The sequence below is a fragment of the Patagioenas fasciata genome, chromosome 7 (assembly GCF_037038585.1).
Source record: "Patagioenas fasciata isolate bPatFas1 chromosome 7, bPatFas1.hap1, whole genome shotgun sequence".
In the NCBI taxonomy this organism is placed as follows: Eukaryota; Metazoa; Chordata; class Aves; order Columbiformes; family Columbidae; genus Patagioenas; species Patagioenas fasciata.
In genome coordinates this window covers 34,345,612-34,358,687 of record NC_092526.1, presented here as the reverse complement: position 1 = coordinate 34,358,687, position 13,076 = coordinate 34,345,612, and the positions used below count along the sequence as shown (strand labels likewise).

The 13,076-nt window shown below is 41.4% G+C and overlaps 1 protein-coding gene across 2 annotated transcripts in view; it reads right to left on the bottom strand.

Moving 5' to 3' along the window:
- The window catches only part of IQCA1 (IQ motif containing with AAA domain 1), a 105,964-nt gene that overhangs the window by 57,376 nt on the left and 35,512 nt on the right, over positions 1-13,076 (bottom strand). The gene's annotated exons all lie outside the window — the stretch shown is intronic.

Genomic DNA, 13,076 nt, shown 5'->3' with positions numbered 1-13,076 from the left:
ATGTAGGTGACAGATTACTCACCAAGTTCACACGCCCTGATGCTTTCTATGCATGTCACTAAAACGGCAGCACTATGCAAAAACTGGTGGTCAGGAAAGTCTGAAAGTCTTGTTGCATGTTGATGGGGAGCGGAGACTGTAAAAAGTCCAAGCTCTTGATAAGAAAAGTATTGGAGTGTGTAATATATTTGAGAGACATGGTACATGTCAGAAACACCTGGTTTTGAGGCAAGTCAAAACTCAATGGGTCTGTTATTTGTTATTGTCTCAAAGTTTGTAAGGGGGGAAAAATATCCAGTTGTGCTTTCCTAGCATCTCATAAAAATGTGTAAATGCCAGAACTGGAAGAAGCAACTCTCATTTTCAACACGATTGCTTCAGAGGGAGTGCTGAAAATGTGTTAAAGGACTGCAAGCAAAAGCAGAAGCGATTTCTACTGTAACCATTGGATTTCATATGGAGGATGCAGTGCTAATAAAACTGTCTGCCTAAATGAACAAATGAAATTTGTGAAGAAGAGTATGGCTGCTTGGGAGGACTGGACTCAGTGGCTGCAAAGAAATCAAATAATGTGAAATGGAAGGGTTAGGGCTAGGAGACCTCCACCTTGTGAGAAACTTCAGCAGTACCCTAGGGAAGCCCTTATAGACTAAAGACCTGAGGTCTGTTGCTTCACAACCTGCAGGCAAGGAGCTGAGGATCGTTCTTGGGGGTGACCTGCTCCCCGCTGCGTGTTCACAGGCCACTGAACAGAAACCTGCATTTAGGAGCCTTGCTCGCACCACTGCAAATCAAACTGAGTGCCAAACAGAGTTCACAGCAGGCAAAGTATCTTTCTTTGGGTCAGAGCCACCGCTTTAACAAAACTACTAAATGTTTCTGTGCTGCGGACGACATTGCTGAAGGGCTGTGGAGAAGGGATCTTTAGAAACTGTGGTATGTGAGAAATCCATTACTTTTCTGGAAAGCAGTGAAATCCTGTCAACAGGAGCATAGCATGGGTTTAGTAAACAGCTTTACAGAAAAGCCACCTAATTTGAATGAATGGGAGCCCTAAATCTGAATCAAACCAGCTCAACTGGAAGAGTTGAGGGGATGAACAAAGATGGAGGGGTGAAAAGAAATGATCTTCCACTCCCAGCTAAGAAAGAAAGGGATCCGATGAGCTTCTTGCACTGTTTCTTGAGTTACATTCTGTTCTCTGCTTTGCTGTTACTGCTCTCCCCTTTTCCAAACTTATTCCTCTTACAGTAACTTAGATCTGTCAAGTGTAATTGAAAAATAATCATATTTTGTGGTCTGCAATGTGGACCTTTTGTCTCTGGTTATGAAGCATAAAGTCCTGGCTCTTCTTGGCTTGATTTTTGTTCTGCTGCACAACCCATATAAGTGTCCAGGTTTTAACAAGGTTCAAATGGTTCTTTAACATCTCAAATCACCACCAGACTTGGTATGAGTTAATGTGATTGGCAGTCGCTGCTCAGGACTAAATGCTGCAGCACCTCAATTCTGACCTACAAAATTAATTCCCTGTCTCTGTGATGACCCTGTGCTGTGCTTGACTCACAAGCTGCTTCCTCCCCTCCTCATTTCAGCATCACCACCCTTTCTTCTTAAGTGCTTTGTCTCTATTCCACACTTCTCAGGGATGGATATAGTTAAGGCTAAATATGGCTTTTGATTTATGAGAACACACCATTGATTTAAACATTTTGTCTGGTAATAGACTCAACAAGTTACTACCTACTCTGTTTTCTGGCATGATTTTAGATGTGTTGTTCTTTCTTTTTGGCCATGGCTTCTCTAGCTAATTGTATAAAAGGCCTTGTCAGGAAAAATAAAAAATTGTTCTTTGGAGGGAAAACAGGGTTTAACTCTTTTCAGAATAAGAAAGGATGTGGGCTGTGTGCAGAAGAAAAGGCATGAATGATGGCTGTATGCTCTAGTCAGAGGGCCAGCAGAGTGTTCTGTGCAGAAAAGGAACAAACACAGAAGTGGGGGGGAACCTTTTAAAGAAATAAATCCCTTGTTGTTTTGTAGTTCTTGTCTGTTTCTGTAATACCAGCTGGTATGAGTTCTCTCAAACTACTTAAATAGCAGTGTTGGTTTATTTTAGATGTCTCTGCTGTGGCACTTTCTTTCCTTTTGTGTGTGCTTGCTTTAGCTCTTTGATAATCACGTCCAGGAAAAATAACCTATGCAAATATAGAGTTACTCATAAAGCAAGATTAATTTCCATAGGCTTCTTGTCATCCTTAATGGGTTTGGACACAGGCATGTTACAACTGGTGTTTTATCTAAGGTCCTGATCCTCCAAGCATTTGCTTGTATGTATGATCGTTATGCATGGAAGTAATTCAGCGGAGTGACTTGCAGGGAGAAGCGTTTGGAGGATTAGAAACTTTATTTTTCTGGACAAATATTCAGCTTTAAAAATTTAAGATCAAGTGTTGTGAGGCCAACAATGTGCAAAAAGAAACATTCCCAAAGAGTGCGAAAGGTTTGTGGGGAAAGGTGATATTCTTTATTACTGTAATGACCATAATTAGAAACAATATACAGTCTTTTGGGTACCCAAAGCCTGAAGATCTGTAATGACAGAAGTGAGCTTCAAAGCCAAGTAAAAGTTGGGAACAGTTGTTGGAGGGGACAGACTTATATGTGGAATGTGGTAAATCTCTCTGATAGTTTTATTACATGTAGTATTATTGGCCAGGAAAGGTAGACCTTTGGCTGACCCAGTACAGTTGTTCTTAAGCCTCTTGAGTTCTTCCAGTGAAACAGTCTGTTCTGCTTTGTCATAAAGTTATTCTACCTTTTCAAGGATTGTCCTGGTCTTTTAAGAGTAGTAATAGATAATTAGCACACTGGAAAAAAGGGCATTTCTTTTTCCCTTCGGATAGACTTGGGCATGAGCTTTCTGCACCAGGACTCCTGGTTATCCTGCCTCCTGCAGTAAACTACGGAGGAAAAGGATTTTTTTTGACCTGTTGTTTACTTCAAAAACTATTCCTGGTTTAAAATGGCAAGAGGTTTTCTCTTTGAAGGGAAATGGAGACATGGGAAGGTAGCACTGTAAATTACTGCTAAGTTTTTGAATCGCAATAAAAGGCAATATGGGCATGAATAACACAAAAGAGAAATAAAAAGGTTTAATTTATGGTTCCATGAATAGCTTAAAATAGAAAAATCTGTCAGTATCAACACTCACAGAATGTTCTGGTACTTCTGATTTTGCATGTTCCTTTCATTAGAAAAGATTGCAAAAAATTTTCTTAGTACTCAAATCTGAATTACCTCAGGACTGGGAGAAGTCATATCCTGACTGAAGTAAATGATCTAATTTTCAACAGTTAGTAATACCCAGCCCATACTGAAGGCTTAGACAAACCTAGAGAAGATGAACACTATGTTTAGCCGTTGTGGCACAGAAACAGAAATAAGATTAAAGGGACTGGAACACAGTTTTCTGTAGGGTTATTTAGGGGCTTTGGCTTGGCTCTTGCAATACGGAACAGTCTTGGGCAGAGCTGCTGCTAAGCCTGGTGTGAGGCTCTCTGCAGTAACAGTGGCAACATCTCTTGGTGGACCCAAGGACACTGGGATGTCCCATCCCAGCCCTTGGAGGGAATGGTTTCTGAGCTAGGAGCAGGGCATGTCATGGTATCACACCTGTAACTGCCTTGTCTGTGAGGAATTAATCAAATTGACTTTATGTATTTGTGTTGGGGTAAAATCTTGCTTGTCAGACACAGGCCTGAGAGAAACAAATTCCTGCCTTTTAGCTTCTCTGAGAGCTCCAGAGCAGCTACTGACATCCAGCACTTGCACCTGTGCTTCGTTTCCTAGGTCCACCCTTCCTTTAGTGCTTGTCATTCTCTTTTGGGCTTGTTCACCACCCTGTGTTTATCAGAGCTGTGAAGAAGGCTATTTTCCTTGAGGGCACATCTCAAAAGGCGAAGGGCTGCTTCCCTTTTTCACAGTTGGACTGTGCCCGGGCTGACTTCCAGTGTCAGCTTCCTGTTGACTGTCTACAGCCTTTAGAGGAATACAATCCTGTCAACCCATCTGTAGGAGAATTGGGTTGAGCAATCCTTCCTATGGAGGAAGAACTCTCCCCAGGGCCCAACACCAGGTCTGGGGGACTTGGCTGATGAACTAATGACAATTCTGGAACTTAAAACTCTCATTAAACTCTCATCTGGTTTGATTTTCCTTCTGTCTTTCCATTCTCTTTAGAGCAAGGTCAACAATACAGGAGCTGGCTCAGAGAAAGGCCAGGTCAAATTCCCCCTCGCATTTACTGAATTCCTTACCTTTGCTCAGCTTATCCTGCCTTCATAAAATGCTGAATCCTGACTCAAATTGGTAATATTTCCTGTGCTTAGTATTAAACTTAAGAGACTGAAACAATTATGGCCAGTTTTAAGCAAGATTACTTTAACTCAGACTAGAAGCTTTGCGAGAATAGGTTTCCTGCAGAGTCAGCCAGAGGGAATCAACGGTACTTTATTAACACAATATGAATTCTGTAAAGAGGAAAATAAAGCATGTGATTTTTGTAGCAAGGCCAGCCAAAAGAAATAACTTACCCTCCAACATCACAAGTTTCTTTGGGATTTGGAGTGAAACGCAGTACAGAGAGCATTTTGTCTTATCGGATTTGTTTATGAGAAATTTGAGCAATCACTTTTGCTTCTAGAGGTCAAGGTGTTAGTGAAACAAAATGCATCTCTACAGAAGTGAAAGAAGGCTGCAAACTGGGCATGGCTGCTTTAAATTGTTTTGCCATGGTCCATCACTTTAACCTGAAGATAATGCTTTGGGGAGGGTTGAGAAATGGTGCCCTGGACAGGTCACCCATCTGGAAAAGTGCCACTAGCACCCAAGCTCTGCGTCAGCTCTCCCAGGACTTTGCTGTCCTCTTTGTTCTGAAATAGTATAGCATATGCTGTATTTCTTCTGCCACCAGCTGACTGTGAAAGGTACTTGAAGTATTTCAAGGGTATTAGCTGATTAAAAGCTCCCTGAAACAACTGCTCTCTACCTGAACCTATTGCTTGTATGCTGGATGGATAGTTGTGTGTGTGCATAACAAATTCAATGCACTTGCGGCATGTCAAACACCCGTGCTATGCAGCATATGCACCCTTCATATCTGTACAGAAAAATAGACTAAGCCTGAAAATGAGTGGAGAAGTTTTGTGCTTTGATCTACCCTTATTTAAATACTGGAATAAATACAATAATGGCACATAAGAGAAGCCTTTTGTCTCAGTATTTAAAACAAGCCAGGCTGTTTGATTTAAGTGTGGTAAAACATTGTGGTTTTTATCTGGTTTGTAACTGCTTGTGTCACTTCATGTGAAGATGATGAGTAAATCTTAAGTGATGTTTCAGACATGTTTCAGTAGCTCAGATCTCTGAATTATGTCTATGGTATCAATGCAGAAACACAGTCCAGTCTGGCATAACTTGCCTCATTTTTTTTGACTCCCTGGATTAAAATGATCTGTATGTGCATGTTGTCCTCTTCAACCACTATATCACGGCTGTCCCATTCATGGATCACTGTGCCTCTGACCTGCTGCCTGCCTATCTGACTTTAAGCGTTTGTAAAGGACAATGTGTAATCAGGATCTGTCAGGCATCCCATTACTGCTTGGGAGAGTGCCTTGCTAGTTCATTTAAGACTGATATCATAGTGCTGTGCTAAAGGTGATACTTGTAGCTAAGACTGCGATTACTTGAGAAGTCTTTGGGGCAGAAAAACTTCAGTGGGCAATGAGAAGATGAAAATGGCACATACTATGTTCCAAAATTTTAAAGAAGGCAACCAAATATGCTGCTCTCTATTTCACTGCTGCTAACATTCTTGTCTACTTCAAGAGGTCTGGTTCTTGGTGGTTTGCATGAGCATTCAAAAGAACTATTTAATGATAAATCTGAGGCAATTTCATGCATATGAAAGCAGTCACAGTACTTGAGTTTTCAATGTTCATCCCAATTGGCTTGAGCAGACTTATTTGAATAAATCACAATCAGGTGTACACAAAGTGTAAAACCAGGAAAAAACTGAGACTGATAGTGAAGAATGTTGCAGAGAATCTGCATATAAAGTTAGAGCTTCTTAGAGACTCTTGGCCAATGCTAATACCCAAGCAGCTCAGTAGCAAGAAAAATAATTTCAAACCTCTGCTGTGACAATTTTAAAAACTGTGAGGAAAAGACAAAGATGAACGTTTGGGATGAGCTCAATTAGAAGCCACTGTCAGGCTGGTATTAAGAGCATGTGTCTATCAACAGTATCAGTCATCTCTGCAGTCCAACAAACACATTGTAACGCCCTGAGATGCCAAGTTCATTAACTCTCACCTTGTAGTTTTGTGAATGAAAAACTGGGGTGCTGTATTTATGTGCCTGTTTGGTGTGTTTCTGGTGTATGATCTATAGTCTCCTTAAATTGCCTAAAAACATGAACGGTCTTTGAGACAGATAACAAATCAAATGCCTTTTGTAGGACTCTGGTATTGCCTCTCTAAATGACTGAATTCTTCTGCATGTGTTACTCACAGTGAGATACACTCAAATTTGATCAATTATAAGCAAAAAATGGAAGGCTTTTTATTTTATTTCATTTATATGATGGCTTAACATGCTTTTTAAGCATCTCCTTGGTAGACGGGGCCAGTGTTGCAGTGAGTTGCTGGCGATTTGGCAGAAGAGGAAGACACCTGGTTGGAGACCCAGGGACAGGCATGCCCTCCAGGAATTTGGAACTGGACCTGCAGCCCACTCTTGGTGGAAGCACAGTGCCCAAATCTCAGTAAATTTCTCCTAACAAATTGTATAACATTTAAGGTGGTGTGGGGTGTGCAGTTTGAAGGCTCAGACTTGAAGTGCAGGTTTATTCACTATAATAAATCTTGGGGTTCTTTTGCGTTTGGTGGTGTTTTGTGTGTGGTGGTGTGTGTTTGTTAGTTTGTAGTACTGGAGATCTAAATGCACTGCTTCACAGGACTGTATAGAGATCAGTTGTCTGGAATGGCCTTATTACAGGATAGCAGAGCTTCCCAGGGCAAAGAATGTAAAGATTAGGTTTGGACAGGAATGAAATATAGGCACATACGTGGGAGAGGCTGTAATCGGCTGCTCCCGCTAGTTCCCAGGCCTCCTGCAATTGCAAACCTTGCAATACATAAAGAAAAGAACCATGTATTATATACTATTTCCCATAGGAGGATCAAGGTGAAATGATATTTTGGGCATAGTGTTACCCCCTCTGTAGCAGCTCTGAGAGTGGAGCCAATGATGGGAAGCACATGTACACAATATGAAAGATGGCAGAGCTCCGGCTCTGGAATTTGCTCTCTTGGAGCAATTGAATTTTGACTTGGAATACTTCAAGGATTCCTGCAGCTATGGAGACTGTGGCCTTTAACTTATAGCCATACTTTAAACCGGTATGTTAAAAATTGGTTGCTGGATGAGATGCTTTCCAGAAAAATCTGCAGGAAAGAGCCAGTCTCCCAGTGTGATGGGCAATAGAAAACAGGAGAATAATCTTCCTTTCCAAGCCACCAAAGGATTATTGTGTCAGTAAAATCCTCTAAGAGGAGGGAGGGGAGTATTTGAACAGAATTTAGTTAAGGCTAATGCAGTTTCTTAGTATTACATAAATATCTCAGTAAATATTGTATCAGTTCTTTTATGCTGCTATGTTCTTTTCCCAAGTCAAACAATATTGTATTTGGTATGGTATCTTACTGAATGGTACTATGCTGATAAAATTATTTAGTACGTATGGATCCTAAAGAGAACTAGCAACCCTCTTTATATGCACTGTTAAATCTCTTATTTAGCCTAGGATAGTAACTCCGACTATTGCTCTTGCTTAAGACCTAAGGATGCCTCACATAGCAGACAAAAATTGGGTAGTCTGTGATGTTAATAGCTGGGTATATTTAAAGTAAATTACTATAAATAATTAGATTTTCTGTTGTATCTGCACAGGACTGAAATGCAGCTTGACTTAAAAGCCCTGGAACCTGACCTGCGTAATAAAAACAACCTGCTTGATGGAGTCTGACTAATCTCCTGTGCACTGAAATTCTCAGTAAAACTGAAACATGTTGACTCCAGAAGGAGTGGTGAGACTCGGGCTTCAGGCACGTTCTTGTTCCGCCCACAGAAATACTACCTTCAAACCTTTTCAGAGTTAAGGTGAGATTCAGTCCAAGTATAGGATTTGGATTGACCAACTTTAACTTTGCACTGGGAAGAGTTTACCTAGATGCTTACCAAACACAGCAGCACACTGCTCACTTAACAAAGGGGTAGTCTGGTGCTTTCGAGGGAAATTAGCTCAAAGAAAAAAATATGCCTTGCCTCATGTGCCCTTGACATGCTTGCCACCCCTGGGCTTGCAGTCAGTGTATGGCTGCCTGTAGCAGATGGTCCACTACGGAGATTTAGAGGCTGATGGGATTAACCTGCTTCTGTGCCTGTGTCCTTCCCCCTCCCTCAGCTGCCCATCACTTCTGCTTAACCCTTCTGGAATTCGGATATTCTGAAGAACCTACTTTCACCAAAGTTGTAGTCTCAGCCTTAGTGGTACCTTATGGTAGTTGAGTTTGAGTCTCATTGCATATTTGAAATCTGTTTAAGTAAAAAAGAAGAGATGGGCTATTTTTTCCAAGGTGAGGAAGGGCAAGGAGAAATGGAACTGGAGGAGAAGAGCTCTCAGCAGTGTGGTTAACATTGCACTGATTTCCAGTAGAAGCCTGGATTTTCTATGTCAGATGATACAAGTCTCCTGGATGTGGAATTAATTTGAAATTCAGCACTTAAGTAACTTAAACAATTTATTAAATGAAAATGAAGCCACAATGCCCTGCATCAGCTTTATGTTCCATCAGACACTCTGCTGCTACAGTCCCCAGTGTGTAAACTCAAAAAAAAACCCCACTGCCAGTGAAAACAGTGAAACAACTGTATTTCAAAATTAAATATATCCTTCTTTTCTCTTGTGAGAAAGACTAACAGGCTGTCATTTACAGCTACATTCCCAGCTGTAACTTGCATGTCTTCATTCTCTCTATAGTCAAACCTGACTTCCTGACAATCAAGTCTTTTTTTATCTATCTATCTATCTATCTATCTATCTATCTATCTATCTATCTATCTATCTCAGCTTGCTTGGTGGCATATGGGTTTGAGGACTGCTCTTTTGTGTTTGCGTTGGACACACTTAATATTTTGTATCAGTTTTTAGTTCTAACTGTCCCTAATTTTCAAATTGGTAGCTTACAGGATTTATTTTTGCACTTATACATCTCTCTCATCCCTCTCCTGATTCTCGCCTCTCCAGCTCCTGGTGACTGTTTCTGCTACCCCTTTGCTGTGCTTGTGTCAGTCCATGCCATGTTTCTTTTTTCCCCCCCACTTGCCCCCTTTCTTATTTGCATTTTACAGAGACAATGCTGAAAATGTCTTTTCTACCTCTTCTGCCAGCTTCTCCAGAGAGATCGTACTGTGGAGCAACGGCTGCAGCTTGGGAGCCACTGCTCTATGCTTCATGTTGATTTTTGTTCTCCTTACTTCTAAGCTTTTCCTTGGTCTTTCTCTTCCTAGAATACCTGTCAAACACCTCTCCTCTGCCAGCCACTGACTCTTCAGAGCCTCTCTATCCTTCCACCAGGCACCAGTGGGACTTCCGATTCTTTTTTCTCTGCCTGTTTCTTGTTCGTGTATCCCAGCATATCTTCATTCACTTTGCTGTTGGCAAATTGGTTCTTCTACCTGCCCTGTATATTAACTTGCTGGGGAAGATACCTCTCCCTGTCACAGTGGAGTGAAAAAATAGCTGTGCTGGGTCTTTTCCTCTTTTCCTTGGGATTCATGCTCTTCTTACTTTCTCATTGATTAGGGCTGTGCTATGATCGCCAAACTAAGAAAAAAATCAGATGGCAGAGTGGACCCCACTGGGCCAAGCTAGGTGTCAATCTGGATTACTAGAACAGAAACCAGCTCTGAGGTGAAAATCAGTTATCAGTGTTAAATACCCAGCAGAAATCCTGTCTGCTGTTAGGACTCTGTTTGAGAAAAGAATAAAGAAAATGCAGTGTGTGAGAACTGCAACCTAGCACACCCATTGAACAGGGCACACTACTGCAGCATTTTCCAGAAAAATCCAATCAGTTTTTAAAAAATGTAGAGCTGTATTCCAATAAGCTGCTGGCAAGTGTGAGTCCCTGGATGTAAGGGATGTTTGTGTTTTTGTGAGTATCTATGACAACAAATAAATCTAATGTTTGGGAAGTGTCCTTGAGAATATCAGTGGGGGGTTTGTTGCATTATGTCAGTAACACTTAGCATTTTCAGACTTTAAATTCCTAAGTATTACTATAGATGGGCATGAGTACTTTAGGAAAATGAACTAATTAGTTGGAAGATTTTTTTTTCTTGTTGGCAAATGGCACCAGCTCAGACTAATGCTATTTACTTTAGCTTATTCCAGACTTCTAGACATAGAAAGGAGTGAATATTTTTAGGAGCTTTAATACTAAGCGGGAGGCTCAGTCTCAAGGTCAGTGGACTGTGAGTTTCTGTGGGTCACTTTCAGCCATTTGAGGAAGGTAGAAAAGGGAATCTAACCTAGATTTGTTGTAATGGTCTGTGTTGCTTCTGTAGTGCTACAAATCAAAAAGCAGAAAGTGAATGAAGCCAGGAATTGATCCTACAGAATAGTGCGCAGGATGGGAATGTCTGTAAGAACAGGGCTAGAAGCGAAGAGCAGGATAGGACAAAGAGCAACTTGTCCTTGTGCTAAGACTGTTTTCGGTCCTCTAATTTTTCCTTGCTGAACAGCAGCTGTACCACCAAATATACACACTGAGGCTTATTGCTTTGGCTTAACTCATTCCATCCATTTTACTCCCATGTCCCATACCGTGTTCTAAGAAGTTGAGTGAGTGAGAGTAAAGAGGTGTCCTCTGTGTGTGTACAGAACTACACCTATGGCTGTCTCCACACTGCATTGCCTGACTCCCTGGAACTGGGTCTGTAATGGGGAGGCCATGGACCCCTGTAAAATATCTGGAAAAAGTTATGCACTGAAAAGGGGACTCAGAAAGCTCAGTCATTGGCAGCACAGTGTGCTTCTTCTCATCTGTCGGTGCCTGATCTGGGGCTTCACGATGGACGTCTCTCCTGTGCGATCTCAAGTGTCTGACCGTTCTCATCCCTCTCGCATTCTAACCTCTGACGATTAAAGTTATCCTGGTTCATGTCTTGTGTGAACAGCTGCGCGCTCTCTGCAGTGCACTGGGCAGGGATTGGCAGCACCAAAACAGCTGTATTAATTTTCCACTTTTGGTTTTAGCATTTTCCCAGTGTCACTGCCTGACGCTATCTGTTACAAAACTCTGTTTCTCAGCTGATCACAGGTTTGTCAAGCCATTTGTACTGGAAATGTAGAAGTCGAGCATTCAATTTACAAAATATATAGATCTGAAAATACTGGCTGAAATGATTCTGTTTTTTCCAAGATGGAGACTAGTTCAAGACATAACTTTACTTATGCTAACTAAATTAAAATGTCTAATTGGACCCATCTTTTTGCTCCCAACATCTAGAACAAGGAGTTTCATCTTGGCCTTTGGAACAGAAATGTCTTTGCTGTCCCTATAAAAATCCTGTCTCCACAGGCTGAGCTGGCAGGCTCTGGATAATTTTGCCTTTGGTCTACAGTCAGCAGAGCATTTAGAGCTTTATGGTTGAAAACTGCAGAGGCAGAAGCTGGGAATGAGATGGTGTGGGGAAAAGTCTTGCTGGGCAAAGTGATTTAGAAGCGAGCAGGCTGAGGAGAAAAGTGGAGGAGAAGAGACTGTTGTGAGAAGAACCATGCTCATTATGCCTTTGCTAATGTGTGACTGTTCAGATCTGAATGAGCTTTTAATGTTGCTAATGCATAATTTATATGAAAGCATGGCAAGAGGTGTGCAATGCAAATCACGCCTGATGAAGAGATGAATATGTGCTTGCAGATGCTTGAAGTTCTGAACATTCCTGCAAGATGCTGAGGAAAAGCCTCATCACAGGCAGAAAGCCTATGGCGGAGATCTTCAGTGGAAAAGCCCAAAGTGCCACAGCACTGGAATAGTTTTCCCTGATCTTGCACTGGTGGTGAACTGCTTTGGAGAGCAAGAGTATGTCCTCCTCCCTGTAACAACCTTGAAAAAGCCCAGATATTGATAAACTTGCTTAGAAACAACAGTGAATCTCCTCGGAAGTTGAGAGTTTGCTTAGAATGAGGACTTAGCTCTGTGAAATAATATCAGGACCTGACTTTGTTTTCAGTAACTAAGTCAGTAAGCAAAATATCACGGAAAGGAGACTTTATGCAGGGAAGGCTGCTAATGACTTTGTGGTTTAAGATATTTGAATGTCTATCTGGAGGGGGAACAGTAGCGTTTGGAAAGCTGCTGAAGATGTGCCTATGTACAGTGTTGATGCACTTAGTGATTAAATCATTGTTCATGAGGATGACTTGTTATGTTGAAAACCCCTTGGGAAGCTTGATTTGTACCTGCAATATTTTAAGAATCTTGTTTTTGTTCCTTAATTATTTAAAACTTTTGATAGATCAATGAACAAAATTCCGGATCAGCAGCAGAGTCCTTTGCATATGTTTTTAATCACTGTATAGAGGTGGCAATCATAAATTGACCCGTACATTCACAGAACCTTACAAAACTGGAAATTTCTGTGTTTGTGGTGATTTAGAATGCAGAACTAGTGATGTTATCAATGTCTCTCTGGAGGCGTGACACCAGAGTTCAACTGGTCTTACCGTTTCAGATACCCGCCACCAAGATTTATCTGTGTTTCACCAAGTATGAGAAATATATGAATCCAGGGGCTTCCGACTGATCCCCCCAAAAGCCATCAAGCCGCCTATATTAATGTCAGCACACTCATAAATTTTTAGCACACACCGAAGTAGGCAACTTCTGCCACCGCACAGAAGCTTCCCAAGGTGTCCCCTGCCTCTTGTAAATCCACAGACACCCAGT